Here is an 11715-nt window from a genome sequence, read left to right as displayed (position 1 = left end):
ATCACCCTAGCCCTCCCCTGTCAATCATTCTCCACCTTCCATCTTTCTCCCCTGTCCATCATTCCCCATATCCTGTCAATCACCCTAGCCCTCCCCTGTCAATCATTCTCCATCTTCCATCATTCTCCCCTGTCAATCACCCTAGCCCTCCCCTGTCAATCATTCTCCACCTTCCATCTTTCTCCCCTGTCAATCATTCCCCATATTCCGTCAATCACCCTAGCCCTCCCCTGTCAATCACTCTCCATCTTCCATCATTCTCCCCTGTCAATCACTCTCCATCTTCCATCATTCTCCCCTGTCAATCATTCTCCCATCAATCACTCTCCATCTTCCATCATTCTCCCCTGTCAATCATTCTCCATATCCTGTCAATCACCCTAGCCCTCCCCTGTCAATCATTCTCCATCTTCCATCATTCTCCCCTGTCAGTCATTCTCCCTCTTCCATCAGTCTCCCCTGTCAATCATTCTCCACCTTCCATCATTCTCCCCTGTCAATCATCCTAGCCCTCCCCTGTCAATCATTCTCCACCTTCCATCATTCTCCCCCGTCAATCATTCTCCATCTTCCATCATTCTCTCCTGTCAATCATTCTCCACCTTCCATCTTTCTCCCCTGTCAATCATTCCCCATATTCTGTCAATCACCCTAGCCCTCCCCTGTCAATCACCCTAGCCCTCCCCTGTCAATCATTCGCCACCTTCCATCATTCTCCCCTGTCAATCATTCTCCATATCCTTTCCATCATTCTCCCCTGTCAATCATTCTCGCGTCAATCACTCTCCATCTTCCATCATTCCCCCCTGTCAATCATTCTACATATCCTGTCAATCACTCCAGCCCTCCCGTCAATCATTCTCCATCTTCCATCAGTCTCTCCTGTCAATCATTCTCCATCTTCCATCATTCTCCCCTGTCCAGCATTCCCCATATTCTGTCAATCACCTAGCCCTCCCCTGTCAATCACCCTAGCCCTCCTTCTGTCAATCATTCTCCACTTTCCATCATTCTCCCCCGTCAATCATTCTCCATCTTCCATCATTCTCTCCTGTCAATCATTCTCCATCTTCCATCATTCTCCCCTGTCAATCACCGTAGCCCTCCCCTGTCAATCATTCTCCATCTTCCATCATTCTCCCCTGTGAATCATTCTCCATATCCTTTCCATCATTCTCCCCTGTCAATCATTCTCCCGTCAATCACTCTCCATCTTCCATCATTCTCCCCTGTCAATCATTCTCCATATCCTGTCAATCACCCCAGCCCTCCCCTGTCAATCATCCTCCACCTTCCATCATTCTCCCCCGTCAATCATTCTCCATCTTCCATCATTCTCTCCTGTCAATCATTCTCCATCTTCCATCATTCTCCCCTGTCAATCATCCTAGCCCTCCCCTGTCAATCATTCTCCACCTTCCATCTTTCTCCCCTGTCAATCATTCCCCATATTCTGTCAATCACCCTAGCCCTCCCCTGTCAATCACTCTCCATCTTCCTTCATTCTCCCCTGTCAGTCATTCTCCCTCTTCCATCAATCTCCCCTGTCAATCATTCTCCATATCCTGTCAATCACCCTAGCCCTCGCCTGTCAATCATTCTCTACCTTCCATCATTCTCCCCTGTCAATCATTCTCCCGTCAATCACTCTCCATCTTCCATCATTCTCCCCTGTCAATCATTCTCCATATCCTTTCCATCATTCTCCCCTGTCAATCATTCTCCCATCAATCACTCTCCATCTTCCATCATTCTCCCCTGTCAATCATTCTCCATATCCTTTCCATCTTTCTCCCCTGTCAATCATTCCCCATATTCCGTCAATCACCCTTGCCCTCCCGTCAATCACTCTCCATCTTCCATCATTCTCCCCTGTCAATCATTCTCCATATCCTGTCAATCACCCTAGCCCTCCCCTGTCAATCGTTCTCCACCTTCCATCTTTCTCGCCTGTCAATCATTCTCCATCTTCCATCATTCTCTACTGTCAATCATTCTCCCTCTTCCATCATTCTCCCCTGTCAATCACTCTCCATCTTCCATCATTCTCCCCTGTCAATCATTCTCCCATCAATCACTCTCCATCTTCCATCATTCTCCCCTGTCAATCATCCTCCATATTCTGTAAATCACCCTAGCCCTCCCCTGTCAATCATTCTCCATCTTCCATCATTCTCCCCTGTCAGTCATTCTCCCTCTTCCATCAATCTCCCCTGTCAATCATTCTCCATATTCTGTCAATCATTCCCCATATTCTGTCAATCACCCTAGACCTCCCGTCAATCATTCTCCACCTTCCATCATTCTCCCCTGTCCATCATTCTCCACCTTCCATCCTTCTCTCCTGTCAATCATTCTCCATATTCTGTCAATCAACCCTAGCCCTCCCCTGTCAATCATCCTGGGATATTCTAGCTGTCAATCACCCTAGCCCTCCCCTGTCAATCATTCTCCACCTTCCATCTTTCTCCCCTGTCAATCATTCCCCATATTCTGTCAATCACCCTAGCCCTCCCCTGTCAATCACCCTAGCCCTCCCCTGTCAATCATTCTCCATCTTCCATCATTCTCCCCTGTCAATCATTCTCCCTCTTCCATCAATCTCCCCTGTCAATCATTCTCCATATCCTGTCAATCACCCTAGCCCTCCCCTGTCAATCGTTCTCCACCTTCCATCTTTCTCCCCTGTCAATCATTCTCCATCTTCCATCATTCTCCCCTGTCAGTCATTCTCCCTCTTCCATCAATCTCCCCTGTCAATCATTCTCCATCTTCCATCATTTTCTCCTGTCAATCATTCTCCCTCTTCCATCATTCTCCCCTGTCAACCACTCTCCATCTTCCATCATTCTCCATCTTCCATCATTCTCCCCTGTCAATCATTCTCCCGTCAATCACTCTCCATCTTCCATCATTATCCCCTGTCAATGATTCTCCATATTCTGTCAATCACCCTAGCCCTCTCCTGTCAATCATTCTCCACCTTCCATCATTCTCCCCTGTCAATGATTCTTCATCTTCCATCATTCACTCCTGTCAATTATTCTCCCTCTTCCATCATTCTCTCCTGTCAATCATTCTCCATCTTCCATCATTCTCTCCTGTCAATCATTCTCCATCTTCCATCATTCTCCCCTGTCAATCATTCCCCATATTCTGTCAATCACCCTAGCCCTCCCCTGTCAATCATTTTCCATCTTCCATCAATCTCCCCTGTCAATCATTCTCCATATTCTGTCAATCATTCCCCATATTCTGTCATTCACCCTAGCCCTCCCGTCAATCACCCTAGCCCTCCCCTGTCAATCATTTTCCATCTTCCATCAATCTCCCCTGTCCATCATTCTCCACCTTCCATCCTTCTCCCCTGTCAATCATTCCCCATATTCTGTCAATCACCCTAGCCCTCCCCTGTCAATCATTTTCCATCTTCCATCAATCTCCCCTGTCAATCATTCTCCATATTCTGTCAATCATTCCCCATATTCTGTCATTCACCCTAGCCCTCCCGTCAATCACCCTAGCCCTCCCCTGTCAATCATTTTCCATCTTCCATCAATCTCCCCTGTCAATCATTCTCCATATTCTGTCAATCATTCCCCATATTCTGTCATTCACCCTAGCCTTCCCGTCAATCACCCTAGCCCTCCCCTGTCAATCATTTTCCATCTTCCATCAATCTCCCCTGTCCATCATTCTCCATCTCCCATCTTTCTCCCCTGTCCATCATTCTCCATAGGCTGTCAATCACCCCAGCCCCACGCTGTCAATCATTCTCCATCTTCCATCATTCTCTCCTGTCAATCATTCTCCACCTTCCATCATTCTCCCCTGTCAATGATTCTTCATCTTCCATCATTCACTCCTGTCAATTATTCTCCCTCTTCCATCATTCTCTCCTGTCAATCATTCTCCATCTTCCATCATTCTCTCCTGTCAATCATTCTCCATCTTCCATCATTCTCCCCTGTCAATCATTCCCCATATTCTGTCAATCACCCTAGCCCTCCCCTGTCAATCATTTTCCATCTTCCATCAATCTCCCCTGTCAATCATTCTCCATATTCTGTCAATCATTCCCCATATTCTGTCATTCACCCTAGCCCTCCCGTCAATCACCCTAGCCCTCCCCTGTCAATCATTTTCCATCTTCCATCAATCTCCCCTGTCCATCATTCTCCATCTTCCATCATTCTCCCCTGTCAGTCATTCTCCCTCTTCCATCAATCTCCCCTGTCAATCATTCTCCATCTTCCATCATTCTCTCCTGTCAATCATTCTCCCTCTTCCATCATTCTCCCCTGTCAATCACTCTCCATCTTCCATCATTCTCCCCTGTCAATCATTCTCCCATCAATCACTCTCCATCTTCCATCATTCTCCCCTGTCAATCATTCTCCATATCCTGTCAATCACCCTAGCCCTCCCCTGTCAATCATTCTCCATCTTCCATCATTCTCCCCTGTCAGTCATTCTCCCGTCAATCACTCTCCATCTTCCATCATTCTCCCGTCAATCATTCTCCATATCCTGTTAATCACCCTAGCCCTCCCGTCAATCATTCTCCATCTTCCATTTTTCTCCCCTGTCAATCAATCTCCATATCCTGTCAATCACCCTAGCCCTCCCTGTCAATCATTCTCCATCTTGCATCATTCTCTCCTGTCAATCATTCTCCATCTTCCATCATTCTCCCCTGTCAATCATTCTCCCATCAATCACTCTCCATCTTCCATCATTCTCCCCTGTCAATCATTCTCCATATTCTGTCAATCACCCTAGACCTCCCTTCAATCATTCTCCCTCTTCCATCAATCTCCCCTGTCAATCATTCTCCATATTCTGTCAATCACCCTAGACCTCCTGCCAATCATTCTCCACCTTCCATCAATCTCCCCTGTCAATCATTCTCCATATCCTGTCAATCACCCTAGCCCTCCCGTCAATCATTTTCCATCTTCCATCCTTCTCCCCTGTCCATCATTCTCCATATTCTGTCAATCACCCTAGCCCTCCCCTGTCAATCATTCTCCATCATATTCGGGGTCAGTCCGGATGACCTGGTAGGATCCCTTCTCACCTGTCAATCAATCGATCGAGGGATCAGGCAATCCGGAAGCTTCCAGAAGAGGGAGGCCTTCCCTGCGATCTGATTGGCCGAGGAAGAGGAGGCCTGGAAAGATGCTCCAATTGGTACCCAGGATGCGGAGAAGGAGGAAGGATGCTGAGAAGGAGGAAGGATGCTCAGATTGGTACCCAGAGATGCTGAGAGGGATGCAGGGAAGGAGGAAGGATGCTCAGATTGGTACCCAAAGATGCTGAGAGGGATGCAGGGAAGGAGGAAGGATGCTGAGGAGGAAGGATGCTGAGAGGGAGGCAGAGTGGTACCCAGGATGGGGAGAAGGAGGAAGGATGCTCAAATTGGTACCCAAAGATGCTGAGAGGGATGCAGGGAAGGAGGAAGGATGCTCAGAGGGATGCGGAGTGGTACCCGGGATGCGGAGAAGGAGGAAGGATGCAAAAAGATGCTCTGGTTCAGATTGGTACCCAAAGATGCTGAGAGGGATGCAGGGAAGGATGAAGGATGCTGAGGAGGAAGGATGCTCAGAGGGATGGAGAGTGGTACCCAGGATGCGGAGAAGGATGAAGGATGCTCAAATTGGTACCCAAAGATGCTGAGGATGCAGAAAGGGATGGAGGATGCTCTGGTCCCAATTGGTACCCAGGAGGTTGAGGATGCAGGGAAAGATGATCAAATTGGTACCCAAAGATGCTCAGAGGGAGGCAGAGTGGTACCCGAGATTCTGAGGAGGAAGGATGCTCAAATTGGTACCCAAAGATGCTGAGAGGGATGCAGGGAAGGATGAAGGATGCTGAGGAGGAAGGATGCTCAGAGGGAGGCAGAGTGGTACCCGGGATGCGGAGAGGGATGAAGGATGCTGAGTGGTACCCGGGATGCGGAGAAGGATGAAGGATGCTCAGAGGGAGGCAGAGTGGTACCTGGGATGCTGAGGAGGAGGAAGGATGAAGGATGCTCTGGTCCAAATTGGTACCTGGGATGCGGAGAGGGATGAAGGATGCTCAAATTGGTACCCAAAGATGCTGAGAGGGATGCAGGGAAGGAGGAAGGATGCTCAGATTGGTACCCAAAGATGCGGAGAGGGATGCAGGGAAGGATGAAGGATGCTGAGGAGGAAGGATGCTCAGAGGGAGGCAGAGTGGTACCCGGGATGCGGAGAGGGATGAAGGATGCTGAGTGGTACCCGGGATGCAGAGAAGGATGAAGGATGCTCAGAGGGATGCGGAGAAGGAGGAAGGATGCTCAGAGGGAGGCAGAGTGGTACCCGGGATACGGAGAGGGATGCAGAGAAGGAGGTAGGATGCTCAGGTCCCAATTGGTACCCAGGGTGCTGAGGATGCAGGGAAGGTTGAAGGATGCTCAGGTTGAAATTGTGGTACCCAGGATGCAGGGAAGGAGGAAGGATGGAAAGCTGCTCTGCTCCCAATTGGTACCCAGGGAGATGCTCTGGTACCCAGGAGGTTGAGAGGGATGCGGAGAAGGAGGAAGGATGCTGAGAGGGATGCGGAGTGGTACCCAGGATGCGGAGAAGGATAAAGGATGCTCAAATTGGTACCCAAAGATGCTGAGAGGGATGCAGGGAAGGAGGAAGGATGCTCTGGTCAAAATTGGTACCCAGGATGCCGTGAAGGATGAAGGATGCTGAGAGGGAGGCGGAGTGGTACCTGGGATGCGGAGAAGGATAAAGGATCCTCAAATTGGTACCCAAAGATGCTGAGAGGGATGCAGGGAAGGATGAAGGATGCTCAGATCCCAATTGGTACCCAGGATGCTGAGAAGGAGGAAGGATGCTGAATGGTACCCGGGATGCGGAGAAGGAGGAAGGATGCTCAAATTGGTACCCAAAGATGCTGAGAGGGATGCAGGGAAGGATGAAGGATGCTCAGAGGGAGGCAGAGTGGTACCCGGGATGCGGAGAGGGATGAAGGATGCTCAAATTGGTACCCAAAGATGCTGAGAGGGATGCAGGGAAGGAGGAAGGATGCTCAGATTGGTACCCAAAGATGCTGAGAGGGATGCAGGGAAGGATGAAGGATGCTCAGAGGGAGGCAGAGTGGTACCCGGGATGCGGAGAGGGATGCGGAGAAGGAGGAAGGATGCTCAGAGGGATGCGGAGTGGTACCCGGGATGCTGAGAAGGAGGAAGGATGCTGAGAGGGAGGCAGAGTGGTACCCGGGATGCAGAGAGGGATGAAGGATGCTCAGATTGGTACCCAAAGATGCTGAGAGGGATGCAGGGAAGGATGAATGATGCTGAGAGGGATGCGGAGAAGGAGGAAGGATGCTCAGAGGGATGCGGAGTGGTACCCAGGATGCAGAGAAGGAGGAAGGATGCTGAGTGGTACCCGGGATGCGGAGAAGGATGAAGGATGCTCAGAAGGAGGCAGAGTGGTACCCAGGATGCGGAGAAGGATGGAAAGATGCTCTGGTCCAAATTGGTACCCAGGATGCAGAGAAGGAGGAAGGATGCGGAGAGGGATGCAGAGAAGGAGGAAGGATGCTCAAATTGGTACCCAAAGATGCTGAGAGGGATGCAGGGAAGGAGGAAGGATGCTCAGAGGGATGGAGAGTGGTACCCGGGATGCGGAGAGGGATGCAGAGAAGGAGGAAGGATGCTCTGGTCCCAATTGGTACCCAGGAGGTTGAGGATGCAGGGAAAGATGCTCAAATTGGTACCCAAAGATGCTGAGAAGGAGGAAGGATGCTCAGAGGGAGGCAGAGTGGTACCCGGGATGCGGAGAGGGATGCTGAGAAGGAGGAAGGATGCTCAGGGGGATGTGGAGTGGTACCTGGGATGCGGAGAGGGATGAGGGATGCGGAGAAGGAGGAAGGATGCTCAGGGGGATGTGGAGTGGTACCTGGGATGCGGAGAGGGATGAGGGATGCGGAGAAGGAGGAAGGATGCTGAGGAAAGGCAGAGTGGTACCCGGGGTGCGGAGAAGGATGGAAAGACGCTCTGGTCCCAATTGGTACCCAAAGATGCTGAGAGGGATGCAGAAAGGGATGAAGGATGCTCTGGTCCAAATTGGTACCCAGGATGCAGGCAAGGAGGAAGGATGGAAAGATGCTCTGGTCCCAATTGGTACCCAGGAGGTTGAGGATGCAGCGAAAGATGCTCAAATTGGTACCCAAAGATGCTGAGAGGGATGCAGGGAAGGAGGAAGGATGCTCAGAGGGAGGCAGAGTGGTACCCGGGATGCAGAGAGGGATAAAGGATGCTCAGAGGGAGGCAGAGTGGTACCTGGGATGCGGAGAAGGATGGAAAGATGCTCTGGTCCCAATTGGTACCCAAAGATGCCGAGGATGCAGAAAGGGATGAAGGATGCTCTGGTCCAAATTGGTACCCAGGATGCAGAGAAAGATGCTCTGGTCCAAATTGGTACCCAAAGATGCAGAGAAGGAGGAAGGATGCTCAGAGGGAGGCAGAGTGGTACCTGGGATGCGGAGAGGGATGCAGAGAAGGAGGAAGGATGCTCTGGTCCCAATTGGTACCCAGGAGGTTGAGGATGCAGGGAAAGATGCTCAAATTGGTACCCAAAGATGCTGAGAAGGAGGAAGGATGCTCAGAGGGAGGCAGAGTGGTACCCGGGATGCGGAGAGGGATGCTGAGAAGGAGGAAGGATGCTCAGGGGGATGTGGAGTGGTACCTGGGATGCGGAGAGGGATGAGGGATGCGGAGAAGGAGGAAGGATGCTGAGGAAAGGCAGAGTGGTACCCGGGGTGCGGAGAAGGATGGAAAGACGCTCTGGTCCCAATTGGTACCCAAAGATGCTGAGAGGGATGCAGAAAGGGATGAAGGATGCTCTGGTCCAAATTGGTACCCAGGATGCAGGCAAGGAGGAAGGATGGAAAGATGCTCTGGTCCCAATTGGTACCCAGGAGGTTGAGGATGCAGCGAAAGATGCTCAAATTGGTACCCAAAGATGCTGAGAGGGATGCAGGGAAGGAGGAAGGATGCTCAGAGGGAGGCAGAGTGGTACCTGGGATGCGGAGAGGGATGCAGAGAAGGAGGAAGGATGCTCTGGTCCCAATTGGTACCCAGGAGGTTGAGGATGCAGGGAAAGATGCTCAAATTGGTACCCAAAGATGCTGAGAAGGAGGAAGGATGCTCAGAGGGAGGCAGAGTGGTACCCGGGATGCGGAGAGGGATGCTGAGAAGGAGGAAGGATGCTCAGGGGGATGTGGAGTGGTACCTGGGATGCGGAGAGGGATGAGGGATGCGGAGAAGGAGGAAGGATGCTGAGGAAAGGCAGAGTGGTACCCGGGGTGCGGAGAAGGATGGAAAGACGCTCTGGTCCCAATTGGTACCCAAAGATGCTGAGAGGGATGCAGAAAGGGATGAAGGATGCTCTGGTCCAAATTGGTACCCAGGATGCAGGCAAGGAGGAAGGATGGAAAGATGCTCTGGTCCCAATTGGTACCCAGGAGGTTGAGGATGCAGCGAAAGATGCTCAAATTGGTACCCAAAGATGCTGAGAGGGATGCAGGGAAGGAGGAAGGATGCTCAGAGGGAGGCAGAGTGGTACCCGGGATGCAGAGAGGGATAAAGGATGCTCAGAGGGAGGCAGAGTGGTACCTGGGATGCGGAGAAGGATGGAAAGATGCTCTGGTCCCAATTGGTACCCAAAGATGCCGAGGATGCAGAAAGGGATGAAGGATGCTCTGGTCCAAATTGGTACCCAGGATGCAGAGAAAGATGCTCTGGTCCAAATTGGTACCCAAAGATGCAGAGAAGGAGGAAGGATGCTCAGAGGGAGGCAGAGTGGTACCTGGGATGCGGAGAGGGATAACGATCCTCAAATTGGTACCCAAAGCTGCTGAGAGGGATGCAGGGAAGGATGAAGGATGCTGAGGAGGAAGGATGCTGAGAGGGAGGCGGAGTGGTACCTGGGATGCGGAGAAGGAGGCTTAGGAGGATGAAGGATGCCTGGGATTTGGAGAGGGATGCAGAGAAGGAGGAAGGATGCTCAGGTCAAAATTGGTACCTGGGATGCGGAGAGGGATGAAGGATGCTCAGAGGGAAGCAGAGTGGTACCCGGGATGCAGAGAGGGATGCAGAGAAGGAGGAAGGATGCTGAGGAGGAAGGATGCTCAGAGGGATGGAGAGTGGTACCCGGGATGCGGAGAGGGATGCAGAGAAGGAGGAAGGATGGAAAGATGCTCTGGTCCAAATTGGTACCCAGGAGGTTGAGGATGCAGGGAAAGATCCTTAAATTGGTACCCAAAGATGCTGAGAGGGATGCAGGGAAGGAGGAAGGATGCTCAGAGGGAGGCAGAGTGGTACCCGGGATGCGGAGAAGGAGGAAGGATGCTGAGTGGTACCCGGGATGCGGAGAAGGATGAAGGATGCTCAGAGGGATGCAGAGAAGGAGGAAGGATGCTCAGAGGGATGGAGGGGAGGAAGGATGCAGAGAAGGATGAAGGATGCTCAGAGGGAGGCAGAGTGGTACCCGGGATGCGGAGAGGGATGCAGAGAAGGAGGAAGGATGCTCTGGTCCAAATTGGTACCCAGGATGCTGAGGATGCAGGGAAGGATGAAGGATGCTCAGAGGGATGCGGAGGAGGAAGGATGCTCTGGTCAAAATTGGTACCCAGGATGCTGAGAGGGATGCAGGGAAGGAGGAAGGATGCTCAAATTGGTACCCAAAGATGCAGAGAAGGATGAAGGATGCTCTGGTCCAAATTGGTACCCAAAGATGCTGAGAGGGATGCAGGAAAGGAGGAAGGATGCTGCGGCGGACGGGAGGAAGGAAGGCCGGAGTGTTTTTTTTCGGGGGGGGGGTGTTAGTCCCGCCCTCCTGTCAATCTTCCGGCTTCCTCCCCTCCCCAAAAGGATGGATGATTGACAGGTCCAATCGAAAAACGACGGGTGATTGACAGGTCCGATCGGGATGCAGGAAGGGTACCCAGGGGATGGAGGGAAAGATGCTGGGATGGTACCTGGCGATCCGGTTGGTGGAGGAAGGAGGAGGGAGGGAGGGGCGGGACTTCCTGCGGAGGAGGGAGGAAGCGGGGATGGAAGGGGCGGGACTTCCTGTGGAGGAGGATGCTGGGAGGAGGGAGATGCTGTGGTACCCAGGATGTTGAAAGGGATGAAGGGAAGGAGGAAGGATGCTGACGGGAGGAAGGAAGTATTTTTTTGGGGGGGTGTTAGTCCCGCCTCCTGTCACTCAAAAATAATTGATGGATGATTGACAGGTCCAATGGGATGCAGGAAAAGATACTGGGATGGCAGCTGACGATCCGGTTGGTGGAGGAAGGGGAAGAGGGAGGGAGGAAGGAGAGGGAGGAAGTGGGAAGGGAAGGGGCGGGACTTCCTGTGGAGGAGGGAGGAGGAGAGGATGCTGGGAGGAGGGAGATGCTCTGGTACCCGGATGTTGAAAGGGATGCTGGGAAGGAGGAAGGGAGGAAGGAAGTATTTTTTTGGGGGGTGTTAGTCCCGCCTCCTGTCAATCTCCTTCCGATCCCCCGAAAGAATTGATGGATGATTGACAGGTCCGACGGGATGCAGGAAAAGATACCGGAATGGTTGGTGGAGGAAGGGGAAGAGGGAGGGAGGGAGGAAGGAGAGGGAGGAAGCGGGGATGGAAGGGTCGGGACTTCCTGTGGAGGAGGGAGGAGGGAGAGGGAGGAAGC

At 51.8% G+C, this 11715-nt stretch overlaps 1 long non-coding RNA gene across 1 annotated transcript; it reads left to right on the top strand.

Annotated features, from left to right (window-relative positions):
- The first annotated feature begins 5141 nt into the window (after positions 1-5141).
- Positions 5142-7904, top strand: LOC310697883. The gene is made up of 4 exons (XR_014521246.1): positions 5142-5533; positions 6538-7467; positions 7599-7699; positions 7801-7904. It is a non-coding gene; the product is annotated as an uncharacterized lncRNA (long non-coding RNA).
- Positions 7905-11715: the final 3811 nt, after the last annotated feature.

The sequence above is a fragment of the Podarcis liolepis genome (assembly GCF_965112155.1).
Source record: "Podarcis liolepis genome assembly, chromosome: Z".
In the NCBI taxonomy this organism is placed as follows: domain Eukaryota; kingdom Metazoa; phylum Chordata; class Lepidosauria; order Squamata; family Lacertidae; genus Podarcis; species Podarcis liolepis.
The sequence above is the reverse complement of the archived record's forward strand: the minus strand, read 5'-3'. Positions and strand labels throughout refer to the sequence as shown.